This window comes from Saccopteryx leptura, chromosome 8 (genome assembly GCF_036850995.1).
Source record: "Saccopteryx leptura isolate mSacLep1 chromosome 8, mSacLep1_pri_phased_curated, whole genome shotgun sequence".
Classification (NCBI taxonomy): Eukaryota; Metazoa; Chordata; class Mammalia; order Chiroptera; family Emballonuridae; genus Saccopteryx; species Saccopteryx leptura.
In genome coordinates, this window is record NC_089510.1 from 95,332,372 (window position 1) to 95,350,154 (window position 17,783).

The window sequence follows — 17,783 nt, forward strand, 5'->3', positions numbered from 1 at the left end:
TGGAGAGGACAGGGAGAGGGACAGACTGAGAGGGGATAAGGAATGCAGGAGACCAGCTAAAAGGGCTGACTCATCCGTGCTGGAGGCGGCCATAGCTGGGGGAGGGACTGAATCTTTCACAAAACAGAGCTGAAGTGCTACCATATCAGAGACCTCTGGACATCTCTCCAGCTCCACTCAGCGCAACAAGACACAGCTGAAAACAAGAAGTGGGGAGGAGGGGCAATAACTCAGGTCTCCATGGAGATCTGAGATACACCTCCCCCTACTGAAGCTGAGAAAACACCCTGCCCCCAGTGAGTCTAGCTGGCTAAAGAGGCCTTCAGAGTCTCAGGTTACACCCACCCCATTCCTGGGTACAGTTTCAAGGAAGCCCCCTACTGAGATCAGTAAACAAGACTATCACCTGTTAAGAAAACAAACAAATCAAGACTTCAAAGCTGCCCAAATCTGAAAGTGGATTACAGATAACAGCTGATACCAAACCAAGAAGACCTAGAAATAACACAACTGAAAACTGGAGGCAGACAACACAAAGCCTAGACTCTACAAATAAAACAAAAAAAAAAGAGGATGAGAAGACAAAGGAGTGCTATCCAAATAAAACCACAAGAGACATCTTTGAGAGATGAACTGAGTGATATGGAAATAATCAAACTTCCAGATGCGGAGTTCAAAATAATGATTATAAGAATGCTTAAGGATCTTAGAACAACAATGGAGGGGCAGTTTGAAAACCTAAATAAAGAAATAGCAAGTATAAAAAAGAATCAGTTGGAGATGACAAATACAATATCAGAAATAAAGACCACAATGGAAGGAATTAAAAACAGGATAGATAGAGCAGAGGATCAAATCAGCGAGTTAGAGGACAACTGGAATGAAGGCATGAAAGCAGAGAAGAAAAGAGAAAAGAGACTCAAAGAGTCAGAGGAAACTCTTAGAGAGCTCTGTGACAACATTAAGAGAAATAACATCCGCATCATAGGGGTTCCTTAAGAAGAAGAAAAAGAAAAAGGGATAGAGACTTTGTTCAATCATATCATAGCTGAAAACTTCCCTAAATTAATGCAAGAGAAACTCTCACAAATCCAAGAAGCACAGAGGACTCCATTAAAGAGAAACCCAAAGAAACCTACACCAAGACACATCATAATTAAAGTACCAAAGCTAAGCGATAAAGAGAAAATATTAAAAGTTGCAAGAGAAAAAAAAGTTATCACCTACAAAGGAGCCCCCATAAGGATGACATCTGACTTCTCAACAGAAACACTTGAGGCCAGAAGGGAATGGCAAGAAATATTCAAAGTAATGCAGAACAAGAACCTACAACCAAGACTACTTTATCCAGCAAGGCTATTGTTTAAAATCGAAGGAGAAATAAAAAACTTCCCAGACAAAAAACAGCTCAAGAAATTCATTACAACCAAACCAATGCTGCAGGAAATGTTAAGGGGCCTGTTGTAAACAGATCAAAGTGGGAAAAGAATACAGCAAAAAAAAAAAAAAAAAAGGAATACACCTTTAAAGAAGAAAATGGCAATAAACAACTACATATCAATAATAACCTTAAATGTAAATGGATTAAATGATCCAATCAAAAGACATAGGGAAGCTGCGTGGATAAGAAAACAGGACCCATACATATGTTGTTTACAAGAGACGCACCTTAGAACAAAAGACACACATAGATTGAAGGTAAAAGGATGGAAAAAAACGTTTCATGTAAATGGAAATGAAAAAAAAGCTGGGATAGCAATACTTATATCAGACAAATTGGACTTTAAAAGAAAGGATATAGTAAGAGATAAAGAAGGCCACTACATAATGATAAAGGGAGTAATCCAACAGGAAGACATAACTATTATAAATATCTATGCACCTAATATAGGAGCACCCAAATATATAAAGCAGACTTTGATGGATTTAAAGGGCAAGATCAACAGCAATACTATAATAGTAGTCCCCTACTATTATACCCCACTAACATCACTAGATAGATCCTCAAGAAAGAAAATTAACAAAGAAACAGCAGACTCATTGGAAACACTAGATCAACTCGATTTAATAGATATCTTCAGAACCATTCACCCTAAAGCAGCAGAATATACATTCTTTTCAAGTGTTCATGGTACATTCTCTAGGATAGACCACATGTTAGGGCACAAAAGTGCTCTCAACAAATTTAAGAAGACTGAAATCATATCAAGCACTTTCTCCGATCACAACGGCATGAAACTAGAAATGAATCAAAACAGAAAAGCTCAAAAATTCTCAAACACATGGAAACTAAATAGCAGGTTGTTAAATAATGAATGGATTAAGAAAGAGATCAAAGAAGAAATAAAAAAATTCCTAGAAACGAATGACAATGAGCATACAACAACTCAAAATTTATGGGACACAGCAAAAGCAGTGCTGAGAGGGAAGTTCATAGCACTACAGGCACACTTTCAGAAGCTAGAAAAATCTCAAATAAACAATTTAACCCTGCATCTAAAAGAATTAGAAAAAGAACAGCAAGTAAAGCCCAAATGTAGTAGAAGGAAGGAAATAATAAAGATCAGAGCAGAAATAAATGACATAGAGGCTAAAGAAACAATAAAGAAGATCAATGAAACTAGGAGCTGGTTCTTTGAAAAGGTAAACAAGATTGATGAACCTTTAACTAGACTCACCAAAAAAAAGAGAGAGAGGACTCAAATAAATAAAATTAGAAATGAGAGAGGAGAAATAACAACTGACATAACAGAAATACAAAATATTGTAAGAAAATACTATGAAGAACTGTATGCCAAAAAACTAGACAACCTAGATGAAATGGACAAATTCCTTGAAACATACAATCTTCCAAAAATCAATCTGGAAGAATCAGAAAACCTAAACCGACCGATTACAACAAAGGAGATCAAAACAGTTATCAAAAAACTCCCAACAAAGAAAAGTCCAGGGCCCGATGGCTTCACAACAGAATTCTACCAAATATTCAAAGAAGAATTAACTCCTATCCTTCTCAAACTATTTCCAAAAATTCAAGAGGAAGGAAGACTTCCAAGCTACTTTTATGAGGCGAGCATAATTCTGACTCCAAAACCAGGCAAAGACAACACAAAGAAAGAAAATTATAGGCCAATATCTCTGATGAATATAGATGCTAAAATCTTCAACAAAATATTAGCAAACAGGATCCAACAATATATGGAAAAAATCATACACCATGATCAAGTGGGATTTATTCTGGGGAGGCAAGACTCGTACAATATTTGTAAATCAATCAATGTGATTCATCACATAAACAAAAAGAAGGAGAAAAACCATATGATAATTTCAATAGATGCAGAAAAAGCATTTGATAAAATCCAGCACCCATTCATGATCAAAACTCTCAGCAAAGTGAGAATACAGGGAACATACCTCAACATGATAAAAGCCAACTATGAGAAACCCACAGCCAACATCATACTCAAAGGGCAAAAATTAAAAGTAATCCCCTTAAGATCAGGAACAAGGCAGGGGTGCCCCCTTTCACCACTCTTATTTAACATGGTCCTGGAAGTCATAGCCACAGCAATCAGACAAGAAGAAGAAATAAAAGGCATTCAAGTTGGAAAAGAAGAAGTAAAATTATCATTATTTGCAGATGATATGATATTGTATATAGAAAACCCTAAAATCTCAGTCAAAAAGCTACTGGACCTGATAAATGAATTCAGCAAAGTGGCAGGATATAAAATCAATACTCAGAAATCAGAGGCATTTTTATACACCAACAATGAACAGTCAGAAAGAGATATTAAGGAAACAATCCCCTTTCACAATTACAACCAAAAAAATAAAGTACCTAGGAATAAACTTAACCAAGGAGACTAAAGACTTGTACTTGGAAAATTACAAACATTGATAAAAGAAATCAGGGAAGATACAAACAAGTGGAAGCATATATCGTGCTAATGGTTAGGAAGAATAAACATCATTAAAATGCCTATATTACCCAAAGCAATCTATAAATTCAATGCAATACCAATTAAAATACCAATGACATACTTCAAAGATATAGAACATATATTCCAAAAATTTATATGGAACGAAAAGAGAACACGAATAGCCTGAGCAATCTTAAAAAAGAAGAATAAAGTGGGAGGTATCACACTTCCTGATATCAAGTTATACTACAAGGCCATTGTACTCAAAACAGCCTGGTAATGGCATAAGAACAGGCATATAGATCAATGGAACAGAACAGAGAACTCAGAAATAAACCCACAGTTCTATGGACAACTGATATTTGACAAAGAAGGCAAGGAAATACAATGGAGTAAAGACAGCCTCTTTAACAAATGGTGTTGGGAAAATTGGACAGCTACCTGCAAAAAAATGAAACTAGATCACCAGCTTACACCACTCACAAAAATAAACTCAAAATGGATAAAAGACTTAAAGGTAGGCCGTGAAACCATAAGCATCTTAGAAGAAAACATAGGCAGTAAGCTCTCCGACATCTCTCGGAGCAATATATTTGATGATTTATCTCCATGGGGAAGTGAAATAAAAGACAGGATAAACAAATGGGACTATATCAAACTAAAAAGCTTTTGCACAGCTAAAGACAACAAGAACAGAATAAAAAGACAAAGTACACAATGGGAGAACATATTTGACAATATGTCTGATAAGGGGTTAATAACCAAAATTTATAAAGAACTCGTAAATCTCAACACCAGGAAGACAAACAATCCAATCCAAAAATGGGCAAAAGAGATGAATAGACACTTCGCCAAAGAGGACATACAGATGGCCAACAGGCATATGAAAAAATGCTCAACATCACTAATCATTAGAGAAATGCAAATTAAAACCACAATGAGATATCACCTCACACCAGTCCGAATGGCGCTCATCAACAAAACAACACAGAATAAGTGCTGGCGAGGATGTGGAGAAAAGGGAACCCTCCTGCACTGCTGGTGGGAATGCAGACTGGTACAGCCTCTGTGGAAAACAGTATGGAGATTCTTCAAAAAAACTGAAAATCGAACTGCCTTTTGACCCAGCTATCCCACTTTTAGGAATATACCCCAAGGACACCATAGAACGGCTCGAAAAGGAGAAATGCACCCCCATGTTTGTGGCAGCATTGTTCACAATAGCGAAGATCTGGAAACAACCCAAGTGTCAGTCAGAGGACGAGTGAATTAAAAAGCTTTGGTACATATATACTATGGAGTACTACTCAGCCATAAGAAATGATGACATCGGACCCTTTACAATAACATGGATGGACCTTGATAACATTATACGGAGTGAAATAAGTGAATCAGGAAAAAAAACTAAGAACTACATGAATCCATACATAGAAGCGACATAAAAATGAGACTCAGAGACATGAACAAGAATGTGATGGCTATAGGGGTGGGGGATAGGGGGAGGAGGGATGGGGTGAAGAAGGAGAGAGGGGTTGGGGGAGGAGAGGGGCACAAAGAAAACCAGATAGAAGGTGATAGAAGACAATTTAACTTTGGGGGAGGGGTATACAGCACAATCAAATGTCAAAATAATCTAGAGATATTTTCTCTCAACATATGTACCCTGATTTATCAATGTCACTGCATTAACTTTAATAAATAAATTTATAAAAAAAAAAGAAAAAAAATGCCCATACACTTTTGAAATCGACTATGATAATCATGCAGAGAAATGAGGCATGAAGTTAAGCTTATCTGAACTCACTTTTTTTTTTTTTTTTTTTTTAGTGTGAAAGCAAGAGACAGAGAGATAGGAGGGGAGAGAGTTAAGAAGCATCAATTCCTAGTTGCAGCACTTTAGTTGTTCATTGATTGCTTTCTCATATGTGCCTTGTGTGGGGGTCTTCAGCTGAGCCAGCGACCCCTTGCTCAAGCTAGTGACCTTTGAGCTCAAGCCAGTAATCATAAGGTCATGTCTATGATTCTACACTCAAGCAAATGACTCCACACACAAACTGGTGAGTCTGTGTTCAAGCCAGATGAGCCCACGTTCAAGCTGGAGACCTGGATCCTCAGCATCCCACATTGACATTCTATCTCTGTGCCACCACCTGATCAGACTGAGCTCACATTTTGAGCTTTTAATTTTTTACTTGCTCTTTAACAATAATGTCATGGCTAGGGATGGCTTACATAGTGTCACATGGCATTACTTACTTCCCTTTAGCAAAATAACCATTAACTTTCCATTCAGTAAAACAATGGAAGTGAATACAGAAGACCTCACTTAACTTTCTTACATGTTTCCAATAACTGCTTTAAGTATACGTAAGAGATTCTTGATGTCTATGCATGATTGGGGCCACAGAAGATAATTGAATTTTCTGTATACAGATGCTTGGAGTCAGAAACTTTCCCCTGTGTGATTCTAGCTAGAATAATGACCAATCCATCAAGATTCAACAAACTTTCAATTGGCAAATAGTCAAGGCATTGCAAGAAAGCATTTTAAAATGACATCTCTGAGCTGACAATGTAATGATGCCCAACTCAGACTGCCACTCTGCTGTATGCATTTTAAATATAATTATCTTATTTTTCAGCCATACCCAGAGTCAAGTCCATCAAGAGTGGCACCAAGTTATAAATTTAATAAATAATGTTGTCCATTGTGATATCTTAATGAAGACATATGAAAAGCTCTTTCTCCTTATATTCCTAAGCTCCTGTAAGTGCTAAGTGTTCCCGGTAAAGAGAAAAGTAGAGCTGAGCTGCTGGTCTACACTATATATATTTACTCCTCTGATAACACAACATAATAGCAAACCTGTAAGGAGCAATTTTGTGTCAGGCCCTGTGCTAGGCATTTTATGTGTCTCAATTTATTTCTCACAATAATTTGGTAAGGAAGACATTATCCCATTTTAGATCAGGAAACTAAGGGTCAGAGACATTAAGTAACTTATCTAGGATTTCATGTTAAGACATTGGTCATAGGGCTAGTTCTAGTACTGGTTATACAATTCTACTAAAGCCACTACAGTTCATTTCAATGCTCTATAAGAAAATTTTCTTTTTGTATTCTAGCATTCTAGAAATACCGAAAAACCTCTCAATGCAGGAAACAAAGGCATTTTTTTTTTTTTGTATTTTTCTGAAGTTGGAAATGGGGAGGCAATCAGACTCCTGCATGCGCCCGACCGGGATCCACCTGGCATGCCCACCAGGAGGCGATGCTCTGCCCATCTGGGGCATTGCTCTGTTGCACCCAGAGCCATTCTAGCACCTGAGGCAGAGGCCATAGAGCCATCCCCTGTGCCTGGGCCAACTCCGCTCCAGTGGAACCCCGGCTGCGGGAGGGGAAGAGAGAGACAGAGAGGAAGGAGAGAGGGAGGGGTGGAGAAGCAGATGGGCACTTCTCCTGTGTGCCCTGGCTTGGAATCAAACCCGGGACTCCTGCATGCCAGGCCGATGCTCTACCACTGAGCCAAAGGGCCAGGGCTAACAAAGGCATTTCTAATGGAATAAGACTTGCCATAGTGAAGATTTTTAATAAATGGTTACTAAAGCAAAATACACTCTTCAGCTGTGTGTGAATCTTTATTTTTCAAGAAGCATTGCTTTATCAAAATGAAAATAAATGCAATGAAATAGAGGGACAAGGCAATTCAAGTTATTGCCATCAGGAAGCCTGAACATACTATCTGCCATGAGATGCAGTCTTTAACAATGCAGGCCCAGTGGGCACAAGCAACCTAGTGGAGTCAAACAGTTCATAGCTTAATTATCTTCTAAGTTTTTATAGCACCAAGAAAAGGTTTAACCCTACCAAGCAAGCTTGTAGGAAAGTATGTCTTCTTAAAGCTTTCTGACCTTGAAGCACTCATTTCAAAAACTTCTTCACCCATAGGCAGATATGCTTATCCATCAAACTTAGAGTGAAAGAAAATGAGTCTATAAAGACAAATTTCACTGAAAGAACTATAGGCTGTTTTGTTGTTGTTGTTGTTTTTGGCTTTAACTACTTGGGTACATTTGTAGTTCTTTTCTTATTCCAAAGAAAACTTATGGGAAAAGCCATAGAAAATGTCACAGGGATGGTATTTCCAAGACCTAACTCCTTGATTATACATACATCTAAGGGATTGTAGTACTCCAGCCTGCTGGGAACTACCAGTGTCACGTGGAAAAAAATTATTCAAGACACAAACTTATGTCAAGAGGAAGAGAGAGGGAGACCTGCCAATGGAGGCAAAGAGAGACCTCCTGAATCTCCTTCTCCCTTAGCTTGTATCATCAGAAGCAGAACAGAGGTAACAGGATTACAAGGGAGGAAAGCCAGGTGATAAAGAGAAAGAATGAGTAATGGCTATTTTGCTGACATGGAGAAAGGGCTAATTTGGGTCTGTACATTCTTTTTCTTTTGCTAATTAACAAGCACAAAGGAAGGGGCAATCCAGAACCTCTAGACTAATTTTCTAAATCTCATTCAAGTCCACTCACATGCATTCCTTTGTGTCTGCACAAAGGTCACTTATTCAAACAGCTTTCTTGGTGTTCCATCCAAGAGACATTCACTCAGGGCTTTTAACTAAAGTTCCTCAATCCAAATTATAGAGGGTTCAAGGTTAGATAGATGATTCCTTACAAGGGATATCTAGCTTCTAAAGAATAGCTGAGTCTGAACAGCATTAATTCACTTACAAAATAGTATAAAATCTTTGACAAATTTTGACTCAGCTTTACCCAAATACTACTAACTTCTGAAGGTACCTATTTGTAAAGCCAGTAGCCCCAGCCACCATCACAACTGCCTGGCCAATGCAGGTTCTCATTTGATTCGACAGATAGTAATGAAACAATGAAGCCAAGAACTATTAGCTTTAATCCTAGCTTGTACCCAGCAGGCAAGAAATACACACAGTGGGAAAACACTTCCCTTTCCATTCTGGGCTCTCAAAGCCACTGACTTATCCATGTTTCCTAGAATCAAAGGTTTCTACCTCACTAGCCTTATTCACCTGTTTCCCATCTCCTTCTCTCTGCACAAACTCTGCACAAACCGGCTTCTCCTTCAGCACTCCGCCATCTTGGCTGCTTCTCCTCTCCTCCACGTGGCCTTTCTCTGCTGTCCTCCAGAATGGGCTCCTCTGCCCCATTTTATAGTGTAGAAACCAGAACCTTTAATCCAATATACAAACAAGGAAGTCTCTGATACAAAGTCACTTATCTGAGGCATAATGGGATTCCTTATGAGAATGCACCACCCTACATCAAAAAGGGTGGGAAGGGCTTTGTTTTAAAACTAAGGCTTAGGCTATTAGAATCCTGCCTGCTTACAGCCTGTCTCCCCACATCCAATCCAAACTATAAGCAAGCAAACATATATATCATATTTAAAAACTCATTTGACTGCTTGACCAGGCGGTGGCGCAGAGGATAGAGCATCGGACTGGGATGCGGAGGACCCAGGTTCGAGACCCCGAGGTCACCAGCTTGAGCCTGGGCTCATCTGGTTTGAGTAAAGCTCACCAGCTTGGACCCAAGGTCGCTGGCTCGAGCAAGGGGTCACTTGGTCTGCTGAAGGCTCACAGTCAAGGCACATATGAGAAAGCAATCAATGAACAACTAAGGTGTCACAACAAAAAACTGATGATTGATGCTTCTCATCTCTCTCCATTTCTGTCTGTCTGTTCCTATCTATCCCTCTCTCTGACTCTCTCTCTGTCTCTGTAAAAAAACAACAACAACAAACAAACAAAAAAAAACTTATTTGACCAACACGTATACTCACATGTTTACACATAAAGGTGCCTGTTATAGTTAATATTTGGAAGTCTTAGTTGCACTACTTCCAGCGATATAACCTGTTGCCAGCCACCTTTTACCCGGTTTCTGTTACTTCATGTGTCAAATTGAGGAATAACACCTGCATTTGATTGTTATTATTCTTGGTAAGTATGTTCTATAAAGTTACCACAAGCACTAAGTAAGCAAATGTTGCACTGAACCATTGTTCCTGGTGAAAATACAGGGTTAGGTTTCTGCAAGTCTTGGGTCACATTTCTATTAACCTATGATTACATAACTTTTGTAGGTGTGTTTCTGTTTAAAGATACCTTATTTCATATATATTGGCAATTTATTAACATTAAACTCACAGCTGGCATCATTATAATTTAAGCCTGAGTGAAGCTTTTCTAAGAGTGAAGCTTTTCTAACACTTTTTCTCCAAAAATCACATCACAACCTTCTCTCAGTTAGAAACATTAGACAGCACTTCTGTGTTGTGCCTGTGGACCACACTGAGCACCAAAATCACCAACAAAATGTACAAAAGCATGAACAACATGTTGCTAAACAAAACAGCACTAAAGGGACACGTGTCTGGGTATGACAGCTGAAACAAGAAAGCAGAGTAGAACCTTGCTTAACCTCAGCTGAGAATGCTGTCATGGAACTACTCAGATTTTCACCACCCCATGCTAAGGAAGGAGAAGTCAGGCTCCCCTAAAAATGCAGGAGGAAGGGAGCCAGCAGGGGATTAACTGCTTCCTATAGTTCTCTGAAAGGGTGCTTAAGGCCACTTGCTACAAGAGAAAGGAAGATAGAACTTATCTGAAAACTTCTTTCTCTTTACATTTCTTAAAAGTTTTTAAGACCTTAATTTACAAATTCCAACACTTATCTTTGACCTTGCCTAAACTCACTTTCCCATCCTGGAGTCATGAGAGTGACTGTGGGTCAAATAAGTTTGTAAATATGATATATATGTTTGCTTGCTTATAGTTTGCATTGGGTGTAGGGACAGGCTATAAACAGGCAGGGTCATTATAGCCTAAGGCTTAGTTTTAAAACTAAGTTTTTCCCCAAACCCTTGACTATTGCATGATAGGGGGTGCACTCTCATGAGAAATCCCATTATGCATCAGATAAGTGACTTTGTATCAGAGATTTCCTTCTTTGTATATTGGATTAAAGGTTTTGATTTCTACACTATAAAATGGGGCAGAGGAGCCCATGCTAGAGGAGAGTAGAGAAAGGCTATGTGGGGGAGGGGAGAGGCAAGGCAGCCAAGATGGCAGAGTGCTGAAGGAGAAGCCAGTTTGTGTAGTTTGTGCAGAAAGAAGGAGATGGGGAACAGAGGTGAATAAGGCTGGTGAGGTAGAAATCTTTGATTCTAGGAAACTTGGATGAGACAGTGGCTTTGGGAGCCCTGAATGGAAAGGGAAGTGTTTTCCCACTCTGTGTATTTCTTGCCTGCTGAGTGCAAGATAGACTAAAGATGATGGCCCACCAGTTCCTGGCTCCCTTGTTTCATTACCATCTGTCCGAATCAAACCTGAACCTGCACGGGCCAGGCAGCTGTGATGGTGGCCTTGGCTACTGGCCTTACAGTGATGTATACCTCAAGACAAAGGGATCACAAGCCCCTTGCATGAGAACCTGTATTCTATACAAGGTATAAAACCTGTAAGAAAATCAACTTCATGGAGCACTTATCTTTGGAGTTACAAACCCCACATGCTCTGCTAGCTTTTTTTTTTTTTTTTAACTTTTTTTTTTTAAGGACTTTATTATTTTTTTTTCAGAGAGGAGAGAGAGAGAGAGGGAAAGAGAAATAGAGAGTGAGAGAGAGAAAGGGGAGGAGCAAGAAGCATCAACTCCCATATGTGCCCTGACCAGGCAAGCCCAGGTTTTCGAACTGGCGCCCTCAGTGTTCCAGGTCGACACTTGATCCACTGTGCCACCACAGGTCAGGCTCTGCTAGCTTTTTAATACATTCTTGTTTCCTCTAATAAAGTTATCTGAGTGTCTATCCTCCAGAGAGTAACCTTTCTGTGAAAATGCATGGCCATGAAAGGCCTTGCAAGTGCTGGGAGTATTGATCTGGGGATTACTAATAAATTTTAGCAAGTAAGTGAATGCACAAATACAGAATCAGTTAATAATGAGAATTGACCTTACTTGGAAATATTAAAAATAAAATTCTGAGTTTTTTTAAACACAATTCTTTAGATTAAATAGAAGTCCTGAAAAGTATTCATCATTAACATTACAAGAGTATGTAGACTCCTCACTCCACCTTTCACATGACCCCAGGGCTCAGAACTTAAAGAGAAGGAAGTGCTCCAACAAAGGTTGATGAAGATGCTGATTTGCAAGGGTCCAAGCAGCCAAAGCCAGAAAAGAAGTGCCGCTTGTGAATTGTTTATGTCATGTTGCTTCTCAATGCTTTTCACTCACTCATTTATTCAGTAAACATCTTTAGAGGAACTTTGCCAGGAAGCACATACAAAAAGAAGAATGAAATATAGCCACTCTCAGCTTCTTGGGGAATGTACACAGGACAGACTTTCTAGCTCTGCCTCACATGCAGGAAATGGCGACGCAGGCTTGTGTTTGCTTTCATTTTATCTTCTCAGACTGTTCTGTACTCCTGGACAAATCACTTTGGGAATGTGGGATGCCGATTAAGGCAAAACAATAAATATTCTCCAATTCCTGAGGATTAGTATAAATATGAAATACATGGGAGAGCAAGAGAGAAATTACGAAAGAATATATTCATGCTAGCCTATTGTTGTTATTGATGAAGTGAACAAAATTATTCTGTTATCATAAGTCAATAGCCTCATAAGAGAGTAGTTTATTTTCTTTGAATGAACAGTGATTTTAAAGAAGCAACACAGATTGATTTTTAGGAGGCTCATATTTTCTGATTTGCTGAAAACTGATGATATGTGCTCCCTCTCCCCTGTATTTTAGCGATTTCAGACCATCAATATAACTAGGTAACAAAGCATCAATCATGCCTCTGCTAACAGGATGTATGTTGAAATTCAACACTGGTACAAATAATTTACATCCCTGGAATTGAATTTTTAATGTGCAAAATTAAGAATCGCCAACATAAGTTTATTTGTGGTTGATCTGAGTCTGAAACTACTGCAATAAAAGTGATTCACATCTTCTCAAAGTCCCGTTGCCAATGGTGGTAGCCTCATCAATCATTCCAGGCAGTGTGTGGCAGAAAAGAGTTTTAAATCATATTTTAAGGCAGTATTTTATCATCTTTTTCTTAATCCCAATTATCCAATTCTTAAGAGTTATATATTATGCATATTTTTATCCTCCTTTTTACTGCACTTATTTTAATACATTCTAAAATGTTCATTGTAATTAATTTCATCTTTGATTATATAAAAAGTAAATTAGTCAGAGAGAAAGTAATTATTCTTTTTTTTCTTGTGTTAATATAAGGTGACCAATTATTTTCAATGAAACAGAGAAAAATAAATTGAAAAAAATTTGTAAATAAAAGAAAAATTTTATTCATTGCTACAATAATACACTATAATATAATAAATGCCTAATAAAAACATTTATAATATTTTATATTGTAATTATGCTTACATGCCTATTAATTTTTTAATAATAACTGTAAGAAAAAAACAGTTAAACTAAATATCAAACAAAACCACTAATTTGGAGTGATATTCAGGTGTATTTATCATTTTCTAATTAAAAAATGTCTATTGTATGCAACTATTGAGGAGCCACTGCGCCACCTCACCCATAGGTGTTGTAAAGTACCAAAAGCAACAGAATCAATATTAATATTTTAAGAGGCTTAAAGAACATTTTATTAATTTGGGTTAAGATGTGCAGAGAAATTTTGTGAATGATCTCTGTACTGTGTGATTGGCATAAAACCAGGATGACCCTTAGTATTGTATTGTAAATACAAAGGGAAGGAAAACATGGATTCCCGGACATTCCACCACACCTGAATGGCTAGCCAGGTGCAGGAAGAGAAAAGCCAAAATAAACCTTTTCTTATAATAATGAGCCATTTGCTGGCATTTGTCCCCACGAAAACTACCTCTCCTATGTAAATGCGTGTGGTTAACACATATGACTCTGGATAGAGAAATGGCAGATAAACATTAGAAAATATAGAAATGTCTTTTAATGTATAAAGAGACATCTTTCTATCATTGTGTTGACTTATAAATTTTGTTTTCTCCAAAATGATGTATGGCTTGCAAATTGAACATGGTCCTATCATGTTAAAGGGCATATGACTATAACCAGTCATAAAGGACACCTAATTGCAATTTTTGCTTCTGTACTTCCCACTTGCAAAACTATAAAAACTAAGTAGAACAAAGGGCGGGCGCACTCTCCCTCAGAGTTCTGTCGGAGTTGCCGCCGCTTGGCCAAGATAGACAATAAAACTTTGGTGTGTAATCGACGGATTTTGTTCATGTCTTCAATGTTTCGAGTCCCTTTGGATTAGGCTTAACACTATTTAATCAAAATGAGTTATTAATGGATATGGTTTGAGGTTAGATTTCCACTTTAAAACTTGAATTTAGAGAAAATACTTGTAAATAAAATTATACATATTTGGAAATTATTAAATAGATAATGAATTAATAAAATGTGAATTATGCTTATGTGTCTATGATTGAATGTTCACTGAGAAAGAAGTAATCGTGAGTCTACAATGTTGTATACACTGTTGTGTTTCAGTAAGAAGTACACAAAGCCATTTGTGTATTTGGTATATCGCACATGCTCTCAAAGTTTCGTCTACAGAGTGCATGCGTCTCATAATCACGTCTCGCTGCACTGTACTGATCCTTGATGAATCATCATGTCAAATACAAATATGTCACATCAAACGCAATGGATCGACTCTGCATCGATTGAATATGGACATTCACAGATTAGTCTTTCAATATCAAAAAGGAGGACATGTAGGAGGACACTTTTCAAGGGAGGATGGAACTTACAAAAGAAGGACTGTCCTCCCTAAAGGAGGATGATTGGTCACCTTAAGATAATAGAATGCAAGAGTATTTGCAGGTTCTTTGCAAAAGCAAGGGAATAGCACTCCCCACATTCATAAATATTAAATTCTGAGTGGAAGAGCTCAGTATCAGTAGTCATGTGACCATAACTTTATTATAGCATTACTATTAGCACATTTGTTCACATACACATTGCTTATGAACTTAATAATAATCATTCTGTAAGATCTCCAGTTGCTTCAACCATTCATCAAAACTAGCTCAATTTGATCTGCATGAAATAATAGTACCCAAACTCCCTTTTTACTTTTCTGTTGCTCTCTTTCACACATTTCAAAGAGCTAGTTTTCATTATTATTTAGGATGTTAGCATTGGTTGTTTATAGATATGAAGTGAAGGAGAGGTTACAAGAGAAGGAACCTACTTACGAAAATACCATTTAGAAAGAGAACCACACCTGACCAGAAAGTGGCACAGTGGATAGAGTGTTGGACTGAGACACAGAGGACTCAGGTTCAAAATCTCGAGGTTATTTGAGTGCAGACTCACCAGCTTGAATGTGGGGTTTCTGGCTCAAGCGTGGAATCATAGGCATAACGCCATGGTCGCTAGCTTGAGCCCAAGATCGCTGGCTTGAGCAACAGGTCACTCACTCTGTTGTAGTTCTCCCCCCACTAAGGCACATATGAGAAAGCAATTAATGAACAACTAAGTAGCGACAACAAAAAATTGATGCTTATCATCTCTCTCCCTTCCTGTCTGTCTGTCCCTCTTTCTGTCATAAAAAAAAGAAAGGAAAGGAAAAGAAAAGAAAAGGGAGAAAAAAAAAAAAGAAAAAAGAAAGAGAACCATGACCCAGAGCAATAAATGACAGTCTGGCAGTCCTACATATTAAAAAAAAAAAAATCATAATCAATTGTTTTTAAACTGGTGGGAGGATGTGGTGAAAGATTTGATTACCTAGAATGCTGTTACAGAAAAAAAATGAACTTGAAAACTTTAAAGATCATTATCTCAACCAAATAGTTGCATAAATCTGATCAGTTCTTACCTAACAGTTCTATCTCTCTCCAACTCCTGAAGTTGTTTCTGAGTATTCACTTTTTAAAATTCACTTTAAGGCAATTCTTTTTTTTTTTTACAAACCTAACCATGGAAAGGTACTTGAACAAAGTTGATGGGTGTTCTACTGGATATCTATAGTAAAATATAAGGTGATGTAGCATCCTTTGGATTTTGAGACCTGGGAAATAAGTCAGGCACAATTATCCAAAGGACCTGTACAATCCTGAAACATGTTCCAAGGGAAGCAGTCCCAGTCACCCATTCAGTGTTTAAGTACTTTGTATGGGTCTTCTGCTTTTCGGGTGCTGGGCTGAAACAATGTTGGCACTGGAAAACCATTGGACATTGTCTGATTTGAATGGATACCAGGTGGAGTTTCATCAAATGTTTAACACTGCGACACATTATTTCACCTTTTAATAAAGGACTCAAAATGAAAGTCATATTTTGAGTGCTGACTATGTATTGGGCACCATACCAGAAGTTTTTACAAGTGATCTTATTTAATCTTCATAGTAACCCTAAAAAAAAAGCCATTCAACTTCTCCAGAGAAAGAAGCTAGATCTCGGGAGGCAAAACACACTTGGGCATGCAATTTGAAAGTGGTAGAGCTGGAAATAAAATCCAGTTTAATGTGAATTTTATTCTGTCCCATCCTTGTTTGGTCTTTGAGTTATGAAGATTTTTCTACCTTCAGAAATCTACCACACACCCATAAAGAGGTTGCACACCATATTCCTTCTTTAAGGGAGAGGCCAGCACCTCAGAAAGAATCCACGGTCACCTGTGTGCTGTAATAAAAGCCAAGAACAACATTATAGCAGGCACACCATCAAGGGCCTAAGGCAGGAGTCCCCAAACTTTTTACACAGGGGGCCAGATCACTGTCCCTCAGACCACTGGAGGGCCAGACTATAAAAAAACGATGAACAAATCCCTATGCACACTGCACATATCTTATTTTAAAGTAAAAAAACAAAACGGGAACAAATACAATATTTAAAATAAAGAACAAGTAAATTTAAATCAACAAACTGACCAGTATTTCAATGGGAACTATGCTCCTCTCACTGACCACCAATGAAAGAGGTGCCCCTTCCGGAAGTGCAGTGGGGCTGGATAAATGGCCTCAGGGAGCCGTATGGGACCCCTGGTCTAAGGTAAAGGAAAGAGGGAAGAAAAATTGTTAAGTTCTTTTATTTCCAATTTTACCAAGGGCTTGCTTTATATAGATAATTCTTTTTTCCTGATATTTTGTGACAGTGGATTTATCAGAAGTTACAGAAACCTACAGAATTGGTAAGAGAAAAGGGGGTTTTTCTCCATTCTTGTGATACTAATTGTAAAGCCAGTAGCCGCCATCGTGGCCACGCACATGAAGGTTCGCATTAGATTCGGACAGACAGTAATAAAACAATGGAGCCAAGAACTGGTGGGCCATTATCTTTAATCCTAGCTTGCACCCAGCGGGCAAGTAAAAACACACACTGGGCTCCAAAACCCACTCATTCTGTGCTCACAAAGCTACTGACTTATCTCAGTTTCCTAGAATCAAAGGTTTGTAGCTCACCAGCCTTATTCACCTCTGTTCCTATGTCCTTCTCTCTGCACAAACTCTGCACCAACTGGCTTCTCTTTCAGCACTCCACCATCTTGGCTGCTTCTCCTCTCCTCCATGTGGCCTTTATCTGCTCTCCTTTCTGTGCTCTGTCCTCTAATGCTAATCTCAGGAACCGAGAGAGAGCAAGCTCCTGGTCTGCCCCATTTTATAGTATAAAAATCAAAACCTTTAATCCAATATACAAACAAGGAAGTCTCTGATACAAAGTCATTTATCTGAGGCATAATAGGATTCCTCATGAGAATGCACCACCCCACATCAAAAAAGGTGCGAAAGGCTTAGTCTTAAAACTAAGCCTTAGGCTATAAGAATC